The sequence below is a fragment of the Mandrillus leucophaeus genome, unplaced genomic scaffold, assembly GCF_000951045.1.
Source record: "Mandrillus leucophaeus isolate KB7577 unplaced genomic scaffold, Mleu.le_1.0 Scaffold144, whole genome shotgun sequence".
Taxonomy (NCBI): domain Eukaryota; kingdom Metazoa; phylum Chordata; class Mammalia; order Primates; family Cercopithecidae; genus Mandrillus; species Mandrillus leucophaeus.
In genome coordinates, this window is record NW_012101410.1 from 2601629 (window position 1) to 2618230 (window position 16602).

The following is a 16602-nucleotide window of genomic DNA, read 5'->3' on the forward strand; positions in this document are numbered from 1 at the left end:
GCGGGGGGCCACAAGCCAACCCATAACAAGAACTTAAGTTCAGCTTCTAGTCTCACAAACCAGCCAAGTGACCTTGAATGAGGCGGTGCCTCCGATACTCAGTATACTCAGTATCATCATTTATAAATTAAGACACTAGTATCTCTTCACAGAATCTCCCATTGAGTCAAAACAGACTATAAGTAAGAGTGCTTTGTAAACTACAGAACATTATATAATTTAATTATAAGCATTTCCGTAAGAATACAGAGTATTTTGATGCCTCTTTTATTCTTAGCTCAGCTCCTATACCCCCTCTGCATCATCCATTGCCCCACAGTTCCTTGCTTGCCTTCAACAACCTCAAATAGGATATTTTTTAAATTATTTGTTCTCTTAACTCTAAGTGAACTAAATTATGCCTGTGTATTATTGGGCTGGGGCAATTGAGTTACCTGACCATTTCCATGAAGTCACAGTGCTAACCTAATGCAATGTGACAGCTTTTTCCTGTAGCATATTCTTAAAATTTGATTATTCTGAGTAAGAAAATATTCACTGGGAGGCTCACCAGGATTGCACCAGGTCTGTTTAGTATCCATATGTAAAGGTTGAGCTCCAGGAGTGAGAGCCAGAGGGCAGCTGAGTTGCCATCAGTCATCTTTCTTAGGCTCCAAATTGAACAGAATTACTGTGTACCTGCTTCTGTAACCTTCCTCTGCAGAATTGGACCATGAATAATAAAATCCACGATTAGTCATAAATTGGAAGAGATGGGTTTTTTTACTGCAATAAAACAATTGAAAACTAAATAGGCCTTTTATATTTTCATAAAACAGGCACATTAGAGCATCCGAAATAGCCTTCACTCGAGTTCTTCATTACATTGGTAATGACTGCATATTGCCAGTATGTGCCCTCTTAGTGAATAATTTTTTAAGGGGAAAAAACAGAGCACATAGGCATTTGGTTCATTCTCATTAACTTCTGTACTGAAAAATGTAACCTCTTTTTTCTATTTTCAGATGATGTGTATCATAAATTATTACCCATCCCATGTTTCCACCTTCCAGAGACCTCCAAACGATCACCATGCCACAGTGAACATTCAGTAACAAAGATTCAGCCAGGGTTTTCACCAGCCTGAATGGCAGTGATTCCAATGAGGAAAATAGAGAGAGGAGAGTTCAGAGCCACCCAGGATGGCTCTTGCAAGACACGAAATCAAGGCAGCAGCAACATGGCTGGGCGCTCCTCCTCCCTGACTCTCCCTTCACCAGTGGGAAACCCAGGATAACTGCAATCACTGCAGGCCATTTGGCCTTAAGTTCCACCATTAGTAGCCTTCCATGTGACCTTCTTAAGGAAACATGTCAACTCAGGTAAGGGATCTAAGGGGATGGATGACCTTTTGAGACCAAAGTTGGAGCTAAAAACACCAGATCTTCCTGTGCACTGCTCCTAAGAGATGGTTCTGAAGACCAGTTGGAGAGGTCAAAATACTGGACAGAATCTCAGCAACGTGGAACCTCAAACTAAGTGACAGTCACAGACAACCCTTCCCCAGAGAAAAGCAGCACAGACATGGTTTGTGGTAGGTAGAATTATAAAGATGAATTCCCATCTCCCTGTCAGATTACCAATATGGTAAATTACCAGATTACCTGGTTATTTATTCAAACACTAATATAGTTATCACCTTGACGGAACCATACAGATACAATTAAAATCCCAAGTACCAAATAAATTGACCTTAAGACAAAGACTAAGTAAATCACATGAGCCCTCTTACAAGCAGAGAGTTTTTCTCCAGCTGGTAGCAGAAGTCAGGGATTTGAAGCATAAGAAGTATTCAATGCATTATTGCTGGCCGGAAAATGGAAGGGGCCACATAATGAGGGAAATTGGTGGCCTCTAGAAGCAGGGAGCAGTCCCCTGCTGACAGACGGCAAGCCCAGACCTCAGTTCTACAACTGCAAGACACTCAATTCTGCTAAGGACAAAAATGAGCTTGGAAATGGACTCGGAGCTTCAGGTAAGAACACAGCCAAACAACACCTTAATTTCAGCTTAAACAAAGAATGCAGCCACTCCATGCCAGAATTCTGACCTGTAGAAATTTGAGCTAATAGATAGGTGTTTTAATAGCTTCATTGATACATACTTCACTTACTATAAAATTCATTATTTTAAAGTGTACAATTCAGTGGTTTTCAGTATATCCACAAAATGCAACCATTATCACCACTATCTGATTTCAGGATTGCTTTTTCTTTTTCTTTTTTTTTTTAACCCCATAAAGAAAATCCAAACCAATTAGCAGTCTTTCTTCCTTCTCCCTGCTCCCAGCCCCGGAAAACCACTAAATTACTCTCTGTTTCCATGGATATGCCTATTCTGGATATTTTATATAAATCAAATCATCCAATATGTGGCCTTTTGTATTTGGCTGCTTGCACTTAGCATAATGTTTTCAAAATTCATCTATGTTGTAGCATTTCTCAGTATTTCATTCCTTGTATAGCTGAATAATATACCACCCAAATATATTACATTTTGTTTGTCCATTCATCATTTAATAGATACTTAGGTTTTCCATTTTTTAACTATTATAAATAATATTGCTTTTAACATTTGTGTACAAGTTTCTCTGTAGACACAGGTTTTCATTTATCATGGATATAAACCTAGAGTGAAATTGCTGGGTCAAATAGCAGCTCTATGTTTAACAATTTGAGGAACAGCCAAACTGTTTTTTGAAATGGCTGCATTATTTTACAATTCTGTCAAAAATATATATATATTTGACTTAACATAGTCTATCTCCAACTATTACTTTAACTACTTCATGTATATTGTAACAAGTTTACAAGGGTATAATTCCATTTTCTTTCTCTCGTCCTTTGTCCTAATATGTATAGTTCTATATGTGTTATAAATTCCACAACACATTATTATTATTGTTGTTTCAAGCCGTGAATTTTAAAAAAAAATTTAAATGAGGACAAAAGTCTGTTATGCTTACCAGTATCTTTACCTGTTCCAACATTCTTCAATTATTTGCATAGAGCCAAATTTCTTCCATTATTTCCCTCCTGCAAAAGACCTTTTCATAACCTTCTTACATCGGAAACTTGCTGGTAGTGAATTCTTCAAGCTCCATTTTTATATTAAAAATGCCTTTTTAAAATCATTTTTATATTATTACATGTTATTGAATTATCGCTTAACAGTATTTTGTTCTGTTTTTGTTTTGTTTCCTGCACCCGTTTCTCATGAAGTAAAAATGTTGCTCAATTTTCTTTTGATTTACATCATTTCTGATTTAAAGTCTGGCATCAACCTTATCTGGTTTGTAATGTTTGGTTTTCTCTGACTGCTTATATAATTCCCTTTATTACTGATTTTCATCAATTTGATTAAAATGTGGTGGTTCTTCAGTCTAGTTCTTTTATATTTATTCTGTTTGGGATTCATTTATCTTTTTGGATTGCTTTCTAAATTTCATTTCTTATGGAAAATGTTCATTTACTATTTCTTCTCATTTTTTTTTCTACCCTGGACTCCAATGACACATATTTTAGACCATTTAGTGCTTTTATACAGAAAAGTGATGCTCTGTTTATTCTGTGTTAAGTATTTTTTCTCATCGTGCTTCTTTTTGGATAATTCCTATTGCTGTACCTTTGGGTTCACTTATCTTTTTATGGTATCTACTCCGCTGTTAATCTCGTCCAGAGTCTTTTTTATTTCTATTTCATTTTTCATAGCTAGAAATTCTATTTGAATCTTCTTATAACTTCCATTTCTCTCCTCATTGTGTTTATGCTTTACTCACTTTTCTTAAATCAATGAATGGGGCATGTTTATAAGCTGGTTTAATTTTTTGTTAATTTCATGTTTTGTGTCATTTCTGGGTCTGTTTTACAGACTAGTTTTTTTCCTTGTTATGGGCCATGTTTTCCTCTTCTGAAAATACTTAGTAATTTTTGATTAGTTGATCAACATAAATTTTAGATTTTGAGGTGTGATATTTTGTTTTATTGCTTAATATTGTATTGGACCTTATTCTTGTTTGCACTTACTTTAAATCAATTTGATCTTTTTCGGAGTTGCTGTCATGCAATGTTAAGGTTAACCCAGAGTAGCCACTATTTTAGAGCTAATTCATCCCACTACTAATAATACACCCTTCTGAGGATTCTATCCAATGTCCCATGTATTATGATATCTTTCCCTTCTCAGTCATAGCAACATAAGCTTTTCTTCACTATGTGTGAATTCTAGAAATTAGTTAGTGTTTTCCAGTGTTTTTTTTCTTGGCCTAGCGTAATTTCCTCTGCACTTAGGTGCAGATTAATACTCAACCAAAGATACAAAGGGACATATCTACAGATCTCTGGAGCTCTGTATTGATCTTCCTTGTCTTCAGGTTCTAGCCTCATTGGATTCCCAAATTCTTAGCCCTGTCTCCTTCTCTCAGCAAGACAACCAGGATTTGGGTTTGAGTTCCCCCATCCCATGCTGCAATCTAGAAACTGTATCTAGAAATTAAACTGAAATGATTATAGGACTGACTTTGTTTCTTTTTTCTCTTTTTTCTTGGAAGTTCAAGTCCAGTGCTGCCTGTTTCCCATTGTCATAAATTATTGTATCATAGAGTTTGTCTTCATTTATAGTTGTTTGAAGTGGGAGGGTAAATTAAAACTGTTATCCCGTCATGACTGGAAGCAGCAGTCCAGTTTCACTTGTTTTTGAACTTTATAGAAATGGATCTTTGCAGTATGTTTTCTTTTGCCTCTGGCTTTTCTTGCTAAACATGATGTTTGTGAGTGCTAACCATGTTGTTTCAGGTGGCATTAGTACATTCATTTTTACTGCTGTTTTGTATTCACAGTTCAACAAATATTTATTATCTTTTGCTATGTGTGCTAGGAACTGTGTCAAGTTCTAAGGATACAAGTTTTATCAAGATAGGCATAATTCTCACTCTCAAGAAGTGTATAATCTAGTGCAGGATTCAGCAATCTATAGCTCATGGGCCAAATGCAGCCTGCTACCTGTTTATTCAGTAAAGTTTTATAGGAACACAGCCACAGTCATTCATTAATGTATTGTCTATGGCTGCTTTCATGCTACAGTGACAGAATTGAATAGTTGTGACAGGAACAATATGGCTCACAAAGTCAAATATATTTACTTTCTGGCTGTAAAAAGAAAAGGTTTGCTACCTGTATCAGTGTGTTTTCATGCTGTTCATAAAGACATCCTTGAAACTGGGCAATTTTCAAAAGAAAGAGGTTTATTGCATTTGCAGTTCCACGTGACTGGGGAAGCCACACAATCATGGTGCAAGGTGAAAGACATGTCTCACATGGCAGCAGACAAGAGAAGAGAGCTTGTGCAGGGAAAGTCCCATTTTTAATATAACCATCAGATCTCGTGAGACTTGTTCACTATCACAAGAACAGCACAGGAAAGCCCTCCCTCTGTGATTCAATTACCTCCCACCGGGTCTTTCCCACAACACGTGGGAATTCAAGATGAGATTGGCAGGGGACATAGCCAAACCATATCAGTACCCCTTATCTAATAAATAATATTAGTAACTTCTTGCTATAATAGAGTACAAATGTGGACAGACACTGTGGCTTAGAAAGAATAAATTACTCACTTAAAATTCTTGTAACTTAAACCTAGATCTGTCCAGCAGTGTGCTGGTAACTGTTCTCCAAAAAATTGTGTGTATTATGCATTGTATCTTTATTACAAATTATAAAAGATAGGTACACCATAATTTATAAATAATAAAATTACAATATTCTTTTTAACAGCTTTATACAGCACTTCTTTTGCTGTATCCCATCGGTTTCTGCAAGTTGTGTTTTGATTTTCACTTGTTTCAAGAAATTTGTTTATTTCTTCCTTACTTTCTTCCTTGACCCGAAGGTTATTCAGGAGCATGTTGTTTACTTTCTATGTATTTGTACAGTTTCCAAAGTTCTTTTGTTATTCTTTTCTAGTTTTGTCCCACTGGGGTCTGAAAAGATATTTGATGTATTTCAGGTTCTAAAATTTGTTGAGAATTGTTTTGTATCCTAACATGGTCTATTCTGGAGAATGTTCCATGTGCTGATGAGAATAAAGTGTATTCTATAGCTGTTAAATGAAATGTTCTGTAAATGTCTATTAGGTCCATTTGGTCTAACGTGCACTCTAAATCAACTATTTCTTTGTTAATGTTCTGTCTACATTATTTGTCCAATGCTGAAGATGGGTTGTTGAAATTGCCAACAGTTATTATATTGGAGTCTATCTCTTTCTTTGTATCTAGTAATATTTGCTTTATATGTCTGGGTGCTCCCACATTGGGTGCATATATGTTTAGAATTGTTATATCTTCTTGCTGAAGTGATCTTCTTGTCATTATATAATGACATTCTTTGTCTCTTTTTATGGTTTTTGACTTAAAGTCTGTTTTATCTGATATAACTACTGCTTGCTTTTGGTTTTCATTTGCATGAAATATCTTTTTCCATCCCTTTCCTTTTAGTTTATATGTGTACTTACAAGTGAAATGAGTTTCTTGTAGGCAGCATATATTTGGGTCATTCTTTTATTTATTCCAGTCTATATATTTTAAGAGGAAAGTTTAATCCATTTATATTTAAAGTTAGTATTGATATGTGAGAGCTTATTCCTGTCATTTTATCAATTGATTTCTGGTTGTTTTGTATATCATTTATGCCTTTCCTTATCTCTTGTCATTTTGGTTTGCTGATACTTTATAATTGTAACATTTAAGTTTTTTATCCTCCTTGCCTGTGTGTTTGCCCTACTGGTGGTTTTTATATTTTTGTATGTTTTCATGATGACAGTTATCATGCTTTTGCTTCTAATATAGAACTTCCTTAAGCATTTCTTGTACATCCAGGCTAGCAGTGATGAATCCCCTCAGCTTTTGCTTGTCTGGAAAATACTTTATTTCTCTTTCATTTATGACATATAACTTTGCTGGGTAGTGTCCTTGGCTGACAATTTTTCCCTTTTAACAGTTTGAATATATCATCTCATTGTCTCCTGGCCTGTAAGGTTTCTGTGGAGAAATTCACCATTCGTCTGATAGGAGTTTTCTTTAATAAGTGACTAAAGCTTTTCTCTTGCTATTTTTTAGAATTTTCTCTTTGTCTTTAACTTTTGACAGTTTGACTATAATATGCTGTGGAGAAGACCTTTTGGAATTGCATCTAATTAAAGAACTTTGGGCCTCCTGTATCTGGATGTCTAAATCTCCTGCTAGACTTGAAAAGTTTTCATCTATTATTTCGTTATGTAGTTTTCCTAACCCTTTAGTTTCCACTTCAGCCTCCGGGTCACCAAAAATTTGAATCTTTGTTTGCTTTATAGTGTCCCATATGTCACATAGGGTTTGCTTGTTATTTTTTAATCTTTTTTATTGTTTTTGTCTAACTGGGTTATTACAAAAGATCTGTCTTCAAGCCTTTGAGTGTACTTTTATTTTATTCAATGCATTCTTTAGTTCCAGAATTTGTTTGGTTCTTTTTTGATGTCTATCTCATTGACAGACTTCTCATTCATATCCTGAATTGTTTTTCTGATTTCTTGGTATTATTCTTCAGTATTTTGTTGTATCTCACTGAGATTCTTTAGTACCCATTTTGAATTATTTATTTTCTGGGATTTTATACATTTATTTTTTATTGGGATCTGTTACTGGAGAATTATTGTGCTCCTTTGGAGGTGTCATATTTCCTTGCTTTTTCATGTTTCCTGTGTCCTTACATTGATATCTACACATGTTGTATAACAGTCCCTTCTAATTTTTGAATTTGCTTTCGTGGAGAAGAACATTTTCCTGGAGATGTATCTGTGGTACTAGTTGGGTAGGACACTTTGGCTTTGATTCTGAATGTGTACAGCAATGCAGTATTTGTTTGATTTCTTCATCTATAAATAGCATTAGAGGTGGCTGTTATTTCCTTGGTAACTTAAGGTACAGTTGTTAGTAGAGGCTATAGTGAAATTTTGTTGAGGACTGGGATGCCAAGTCAGATAGTCTTTGAGCTTCATTAGTGGCAACAGTGGACTAAGCATGGCTATCCTGGGGACCCAGGGTGACATACACTAGCAATGGTGTTAGTGGTTTCAGGCAGGCCCATTCTTGGGTCTCCAGATGTCTTGCTCAGGTGCCAGGAATGGCAGTGGTGGGCCAAGTGGTTGGGTGGTTTATCAAGCCCCTGGGCAGTGGGCATACTATGGGAAATGGCAGTAGCAGTGGTGGTACAACCCTCTGGGACCCAACCAGTCTGTGCCATTGTTGTGATGGCTGCAACAGACTGGGCAGGCCAGTCCCCAAACACACAGGTAGTGTATGTGGGTGGATGTCAGCTGTGGTGGTAGTGGCAGTTTGAGTGGGCACAACTTCAGACCCCCCCACTACCCAGGAGGAGTGTTCAGGTGTCAACAGTGTTGGACTGAGCTGGATGATCCCAAGACCCTTGTACTACATGTTTGGGTATGAGATGGTGGGGAAACTGGGCTGGGTTGACGTGCCCTCAGACCCCCCATGCAGCATGCAGGTGCTGGTTGTCATAGGCAAGGGTGGGGTGGTGGGTTGCTTTCAGTGTGAGCAGCTGCAGGCAGGTGGAAGAAGGGTCCATGGTTATTTTGCATCTTGGCCATACAGCAGCTCACAGTGGTGGTGGTTGCAGACAGTGGAATTTGGGGCATATGAAAATATGCAGCCATTCCTCTGCTTGGGGGTGGAGTGAAGTTCCTGCCAGTGACCCTCACCTTGACAGCGGTAACTGCAGGTGGGGAATGTCAATGGGGCTCTAGGAATATGGAGATGCAGAGGTTGCGGAGCCCTAAAGCAAGACACAGTCTACTGGGGGCCAGTCTCCCAAAATGGCATGGTGCTGCAGCTGCTTAGGACCCAGTGTGAGCTCTCTCTCTCTCTTAAGCAATGCCTTCACATGGACTGTGAGTAGCTCACTATGTTAGCCTCAAGGCCTGCAAGGGCCTAGATGCTATCCCGTGGCTAGGATTGTAGAAGTCCACATTGGGCCTGTGAGCCTGTGGGAGTCTCTTATTTACCCTTTCTCCACGTAAGGGAGCCTCTTCAGACTCCCAGCGGATCCTGGCTGAACAGGCTGCCTCGCTTTTCTCTCCTTCCTTCTTTCATCACTTCCCATCACTTCTCTGTTTAATTCCAGTGTTCTCCCTTAGATTATCTATTCAAAGTGCCATTATCTACTTTCTATTTTGGTTCCACTGCATGGAAAAGGTGAGTATCAGATGCATCTAATCAGCCATCTTGAAGCCCCTCTTTCTTTAACACTGTTTAAGTCTAGACCAGGAATCAGTAAACTTTTCCCTAAAGGAACAGATAAAAGATATTTTGGGTTTGTGGGCCAGTTTACTGAATAAGGTTTTACTGGAACACAACCATAACCATTCATTTGTGTATTGTCTATGGTCTCTGTTGTAACTACTCAACTTTTGCACTGAGCTGGGTGATCCCAAGACCCTTGTACTACATGTTTGGGTATGAGATGGTGGGAGAACTGGGCTGGCAGTATGGTTACTGGTTACTGGTTACTATGGCAGTAACCATAAACAATAAATAACATACGGTTATTTATTTAACATAACCTAAACAATAAATAAATAAATAACATAACATAATAAATACATAACATAGCATAAACAATAAATAAATAAGAGGAAGTGACTGTGCTCCAGTAAGTAAGACTTAATCTACAACAACAGGTGGCAGGTCTGCAGGCTACAGTTTGCCAATCCCTGGTCTAGACAATCAACAAAATAAACCAAGACCTAACTTTTAATGTTTACCAATTTCTGGGATGTAAATACTCCCACCAATGCTACAAGGATTTCAAGCTATCAACATGACATCACTGAAAACAGAATTATCAAGAGAGGCACAGTAGCAAACCATTATATGGCATTCTCATCATACTGATATGAGGGATAGAAATAACTTCAACAATAAAAATAATAGAAAATTGAGATCAACTAGGAAACAGTAAGTTTATAGTATTTCTGGTTTTTGTTTTTAATGTAATTTATTTAATTATAAGTTTATGTAGTTTAATTTTTCTAATGCTATGTTTAACAACTAGCTCTCAAAGTTCCTGAAAATTTAGCAACCAGCTCCAGTGGCTGTTACAGAACAGTGCTAGCACATTACTGGATCTGTCTGATTCCACAAACTGAGGTTTTAACTACTGATGTAATTAAGAGCTAAAACATGAGGGAAAAAAACGTGCAAAAGGTCACATAAGCCTTCAATCTTGCCTTTTCCCTCCTCATACAAGATCTGACTCCATCAGTGATTCTCCCTCTGTCCCTGGACTGTTTTGCATTGCTGGTTCCTCCTTCCCTGGTTTCTCACCCTCTACCCATGCACATTTTCAAAGCTACCCCACACTAGAACATTTCCCTAATATCTCTTAAATTCAATCTTCCCTCTCCATTTCTACTAACACTAATCTAGATAGAGTCCTCATCTTGTTCCAAAATTATTTCGATGAGTTCTCAATTGACACCAGGTTTCAGCTCTCCAATCCATCTTCCATACTGCACTACTGCCTTCTGAAGATATTCTATTCCCTGATTGTTAAGCACCTGCTTTAAAAACAAACAAACAAAACAAAAAATGAAACCTTCAAGCTCCCCAATATCTATGATGTTGATTCATTATTCTCTATCCTGGCATTCAGAGTCCTTCAGGATGCGCGTCCAATCACCTTTACCATGATAATTTTTGAAACTTAATTTCAAGCCAGATCCACCTAACAGTCTAAGACAGGTGATCCTCTCTATTCTATAAGGTCCCAAGGGATCACAGGTATCCTGCATCTTGTTGCTCAGTCATCTTCTAAGGGTATTATCAAAGTTTTTCTATGATCCAAACTTGTTTGCTACCATGTCTGCCTTCCAACTGACAAGAAGGAGAAAATGAGGACGTAGAGAACAAGCAATTTCCTTGAATGGAGGTGACACAGAAATTGTACATATTCCTCTTATTCACATTTTATTGGGACATCTTATTCACATGGTCACATCTAACTTCAAGTGAAGCTAAGAAATACAACCTCCATCTGTGCATGCATTGTTCTTCCAAAATTCAAGGATGGGAGAGTGGCATGGTATTCTATTAATGAAAGGAAGATAAAATAATCAAGAATTGAAAGTATAATACTTAAGATATGAAATCCATGGAATATAAAAGGTATCTATCTTCCTGCATCATTATTGATGATCTTTGTTCTAGCTAGTCTCTCTAAAGATAATGTATAAGGAAAAAGAAAATTTTTCTCTATTTCCATTGAGCTAATAAAAGTTTTGATTGTAAAATACCAAATAACATTTTAAGTGGCTGAAGATATTGTACTTTCTAGTTCATAACAATAAATCACATATAATTCTCTAATTAATTTACCTGAGATTGTTACGAAATCCACTTCAACTACAATATTCAGACTAAATGTCCTCACTAATTCAACAACATGGTTTTCGGGAATAACTTTAAAATTGTAACCTAAAATATCTTAATACATGTTGACTATATATATATAACTACTTGATGCGAATTCCTTATTTATTTACGACAATTTGATGAGCACCTACAAGGTGACAGTTACTCTAAGTGATGTGAAAGAAACAGATGAATAAGACACGCCCTCTCTCCTTTCAATTTCCACTTCTAATTCCCTAGTCCAGGCCCTGGGCACTCATACCAGGAAGATTACAATTGCCTTCCAAGTTGGGTGTCGGAGGTTGGTGCACAAGTAATTGCAGTTTGCAGTTTTTGCCATTACTTTTAATGTCAAAAACTGCAATAGCTTTTGCACTGACTTAATAACACCACTTCTTACTCTCTTTATCTCACCCTGTATGCGATCTGGTCAATATTCCTAAAACACAACTTTCATACATCACTTTCATGTTCAAATACTTCAACGTCTCCCTATATTACAATAAAGCACAAATGTCTTAGCCTGGCATTCAAAGTCCTCAACAGTGAATCTCCTTTCCAATCTCATCTCCCACTTCACGCATTTTGAATCCAACTAGTCCTTGACCATAAATATGTCTTTGGAATTGGTGCCACCTTCCTTCTGATCATCTCCTTGCCTGGAGTACAGTACTCTGCGGCCAAAGAATCCTCCCCATCCTTCTAGGTCAAAGCTTTATTCAAGCTTCTCATCTTACCTTGCCTGTCTGTAAGGATCTCTCTAGCTTCTGACTTCCTGTCATTTGATCCCTACTATCATCTGTGCTATGCATGGAAAAATTAGCTTGGACTATTAACTGTATCAACTGTATTACTCAGGACTTTGTTGAAAATACAACTCAAGCAAGCTTTGACAAAGAAGAATGCTATTTGTTGAAGGAATACTGGGTAATTTACATTACTAAAGGATTCGATATTCAAATGGCAAGGTCGGGTTGAAGCTGGGCTTCAAAAACAATTTAAACTGAGTATTTCCTGGGCTCTTCTCTGTATCTTGTCTGTGCTTCTTATGGATGGGCTTGGTTTCCTGTCAAAGCAGATGGCTTCCTCCATGTGCCAGGAAATAGGGCATCCAGCAACTGTTGAATACCCTACCTAGTAATGTCTCCTTCGCCCAGATTAGAAAAATAAAGTTATTTTTGTATACTTCCAGCTGGAAAAATCCTGGGGAAGGCTTCAAATAGGCCTCACAAAGGTCAGATCTCCATTCCTGAATCACTCAGCTGCAGCCAAAGGAGCAGTGTTATTCAGTATACATGTGCCACTGATAAACCATCTCCTATAGAGTAAGAGTTGTTCCCAGAGTAAAAGGATTATTTATGAATGAGACACTAATTCCAAAGTGTGTCTTGTACATTCTAACCCTTGTTTTCCTAGCATTAAATGCATGTACACACACACACACACACACACACACACACACACACACACAGGCACACTGATTTCAGGAGACCTGAGTGCCATTGCCTTAAATGAGGAGGCCAGAGCTCTCACTGAAGTGCGTGCAAATACAAATACATCCTCTGGAGCTGAGGTCGTTATCAGGATGTTCCACAATGCTCCAGTGCCATTCCTGTGATGCCATGTGTCACTTTCCTCAGATCCCTGAGAACATAGCCACTGCTGCACACTCCTGCTTCCTCAATCTCTGTGCCCCCTACTCCTATAAAGCTCTAGGACCTTATCCCAAGAACCTTACTGGGATGATGACTGTCTTTGATTTCATGCTATCCAGAGCTGCTGGATAACCCTCATTTCATCTCCAGGTCTGATCTCCAAGCTGCCCATGCCCTGTGAGACTGATCTGGATGGACTGAAGAACAGGATTGCCTTTCCTTCTAGCTTCTAGTTTATTACAGTTAATGGGGGAGGCCTGCAGAAGACCAGATAAATAAAGAGAAGGCAAATCAGAGTATCTGTTCCCCAGCTCCCTTCCCATGGGATTGCCATAGGCTGACTGCATTTGTTGACTGAAGGACGCAGTTCGTTTCTGTCCACAAAACCTCTCTCTCTTCAAGTTCCACTAACCTGTCATAGTTCTATTCTCCATTTCCCAACTCTTGTCTTGGGTCATGCTATGTAACAAAGCTAGAATAATATAGTAGCTTTTGGCAATTCCGCTCAAGGTGGTAGGGGAATCAAAGACTCTTTGACCATAATTCATTGGAATTATTAAAAGAGGAGGTTCATGTTGGCAATGTCAAAGGGCTGCTTATCTTATAGTTCTACCCAAAGGACCTGAAGAGCTCACTTCCTGCTTCACAACCAATTACCATCACCATTTCATTCTCATCCAGAGGAGAATCAAGTAGAACTGAATGACTAGCCTGTGACTGAGAAGAAGACAGTGTACTTTCCTGGAACTGAGGAGACTAGTAAGGGAGCAGTAGGGGTATAAAGATGAGGGTGGTTTTCCCAATACATTTCAAAGGGAATAAAGATCAAAGACTGCCTGTTGGCCTGAGTACATAGGACTCAGGACCATGGAGGAGCCTGGGATGAAATGGATAGAACAAGAACCACTTGAAAATCCTCCCTGTCAGCATAGACCAGGAATAGACTCAAGAATGAGACTTGAACCTAGAGTAAAGCACTCTTTCGAATATTTTTCTGAACTCTTGTGTTATGATTGACCTGCAAGGAGTTGAGGCTGTTTAATAATGTAGTATTCCAATTCTCCTTTCCATTGCGAAGGACCTAAAGCTCAGTTAAATAATGTTGAGTCTAGGGTTAGTGGACTCATTTCCCAGAGCTGTGGCCACTAACCTTACAGAAAAATAGCCCATCCCTGATTTTTTAGGCCATTAAAAAATAAACAAGGGACTTCTAAAATTAATATCTTTGCATTTTGCTTCATTTCAATTGAATGCTACTAGAGTCATTACAATGATGACTCAAGAGGCCCACAGTGTGACTGAAACATGGACAGTTGTGTTTTTCTCTGTAAAGACCACTTTACCAGGTAGAATAAAATAGAAAGTTAACAAACCAACAAACCAGTTACAGAAGTGACTCTTTCTTGAAAGCGAAGAGGCATATATTCATTTTTCTACTGCTGCTGCAATAAATTACCACCAATTCAGTGGCTTAACACCACACAAATTTATTATCTCACAAGTCTGTCGTTCAGAAAACTCACTGTTCTGTAGGACGGGCTCGGCTGGCTTCTTTCCTCCCAATCTCAAGGCCAAAATCAAGGCACTGCCTGGCCTTGGCTCTTCTGTGGAGGCTCTGGGAGAGAACACGCTTCCAGGCCCACGCAGGTTGTTGGCAGAGTTTGGCTCCTTTCAGCAGTGGCACTAAGGTTCCCACTTCCTTGCTGGCTGTCAGTCAGAGGTTGTTATCTGCTCCAAGAGCCTTGATTCTGGATGCTGTCTTCATATTTAAAGCCAACAACAGTGAGTAAAATGCTTCTTATGCTTCAACCCCCTCTATCTTCTGATACATCTTCTGTCCCAAGCTAGGGAAAGTTCATTTCTTTTAAAGGCTCATGGGATAAGTTTGGGCCCACCTGAATAATCAAAGATAGTCCCCCTATTTTAAGGTTCATAACCTTAATTACATCAGCAAAATCCCCTTTACCATGTAATGTAACATATTCAGTTTCCAGGGATTAGAGCATGGACATATTTGGGGGTTATCCTGCCCACTGCAAAAGACATTGAAGCCAGATTATGGCCAAGTGCAGAGCTTAGACCAACTGATGCCATTTTTGCATGTGACTTTTTTTTTTTTTTTTAGTTATCTTGTTTAATTCAGTGTACTTGGAAAATGCTACGAAAACAAATTGTTTCAATATACTTTTTCTAATTACATATGTAAATATATGATATACCAATATACATGTAGAGTATATATATAGTCAAAACCTTGGAGCTACATATTTAGCTCATGCAGTTTATAAAAAAAATTTACCACATAGCCTCGTTAGCAAAGCCAATACTCCTTCTCAAGATAATCAATCAGCTAAATCAGTCTGACTGTCAGAAAAAAAAGACACTGAGTTAATTTTTTATCCAAAAAAAATGAATTCTAAAATCTACTGGGAAAGGCATGAATCATATAACTTTATAATACCATTATACAAATTACTAGAAGTTGTTAGGATTAAAATGATACTGATCTAATATAATTAGTTACACATTATAATTATAAAAATCATTCATTATATTATAATTTTTATAAGTTATAAAATTGAGAATGTATCTATTTTCTGCTTTTCATTAATTAACTTGTAATGGTGTAACATTTAATATGTGGTTAAAATGATAAGTTCTTTACTAAAGGAGGCCTAGAATGGAAGAGAAGGTACTCATTGTTAGGCTGGTATGCATGTGTGTACTAAATGCAGATGTTTGACTTTGGGGAATGTTGTAGGGAGAATTACCTTGATGCAATGGTACCCTCCAAGTATGCTGTCAAGAAGCTATCTCAAAGGTCATGGAACAGAAAGGCTCACCAACCAAATTTAAATACTTGAATCACATGAGCTATTTAATCAATTTAAAATATAACAAGAGGCAAGGGAAAGAGATGGGTTAAGTTAATACACTTAGGATAGGGTATAAGAAGGTTAAACCAGGGTCAGCTTCTCCATGAGGCACCACAGACACAATGCCCAGGGACCATCCATCTTTAGGAGCCCACAAAACTGTTTTAATTGTTTTTTAAGTCAGAAACAAAGAATGAATATAATCTACCCTGGATTATACTAGTCTTCGTACTAATTCAGCAGTAAATATTTTTAATATTTCTTCATGCAGGAAGAGCCCCAGAAAGGCTAAAGTGCCTAGAACCCAGACAAGACATCCTCATACAGACAAGGATTGGAAGACCACACTTTCCAAAGTTTGGGGGTCACACAGTGTTCACATAGTGTCTTTTCCTGCTTCAATCTCCCCCATGGGTGGTGAGGTTATGAAGACCAGAGCTGAGGTTTGAACAGGGGGTTTAGGCCAGGTGCAGTGGCTCATATCTGTAATCCTACCACTTTGGGAGGCTGAGGCGGGAGGATTGCTTGAGAGCAGAAATGTGAGACCAGCCTGGGCAACATGGTGAAA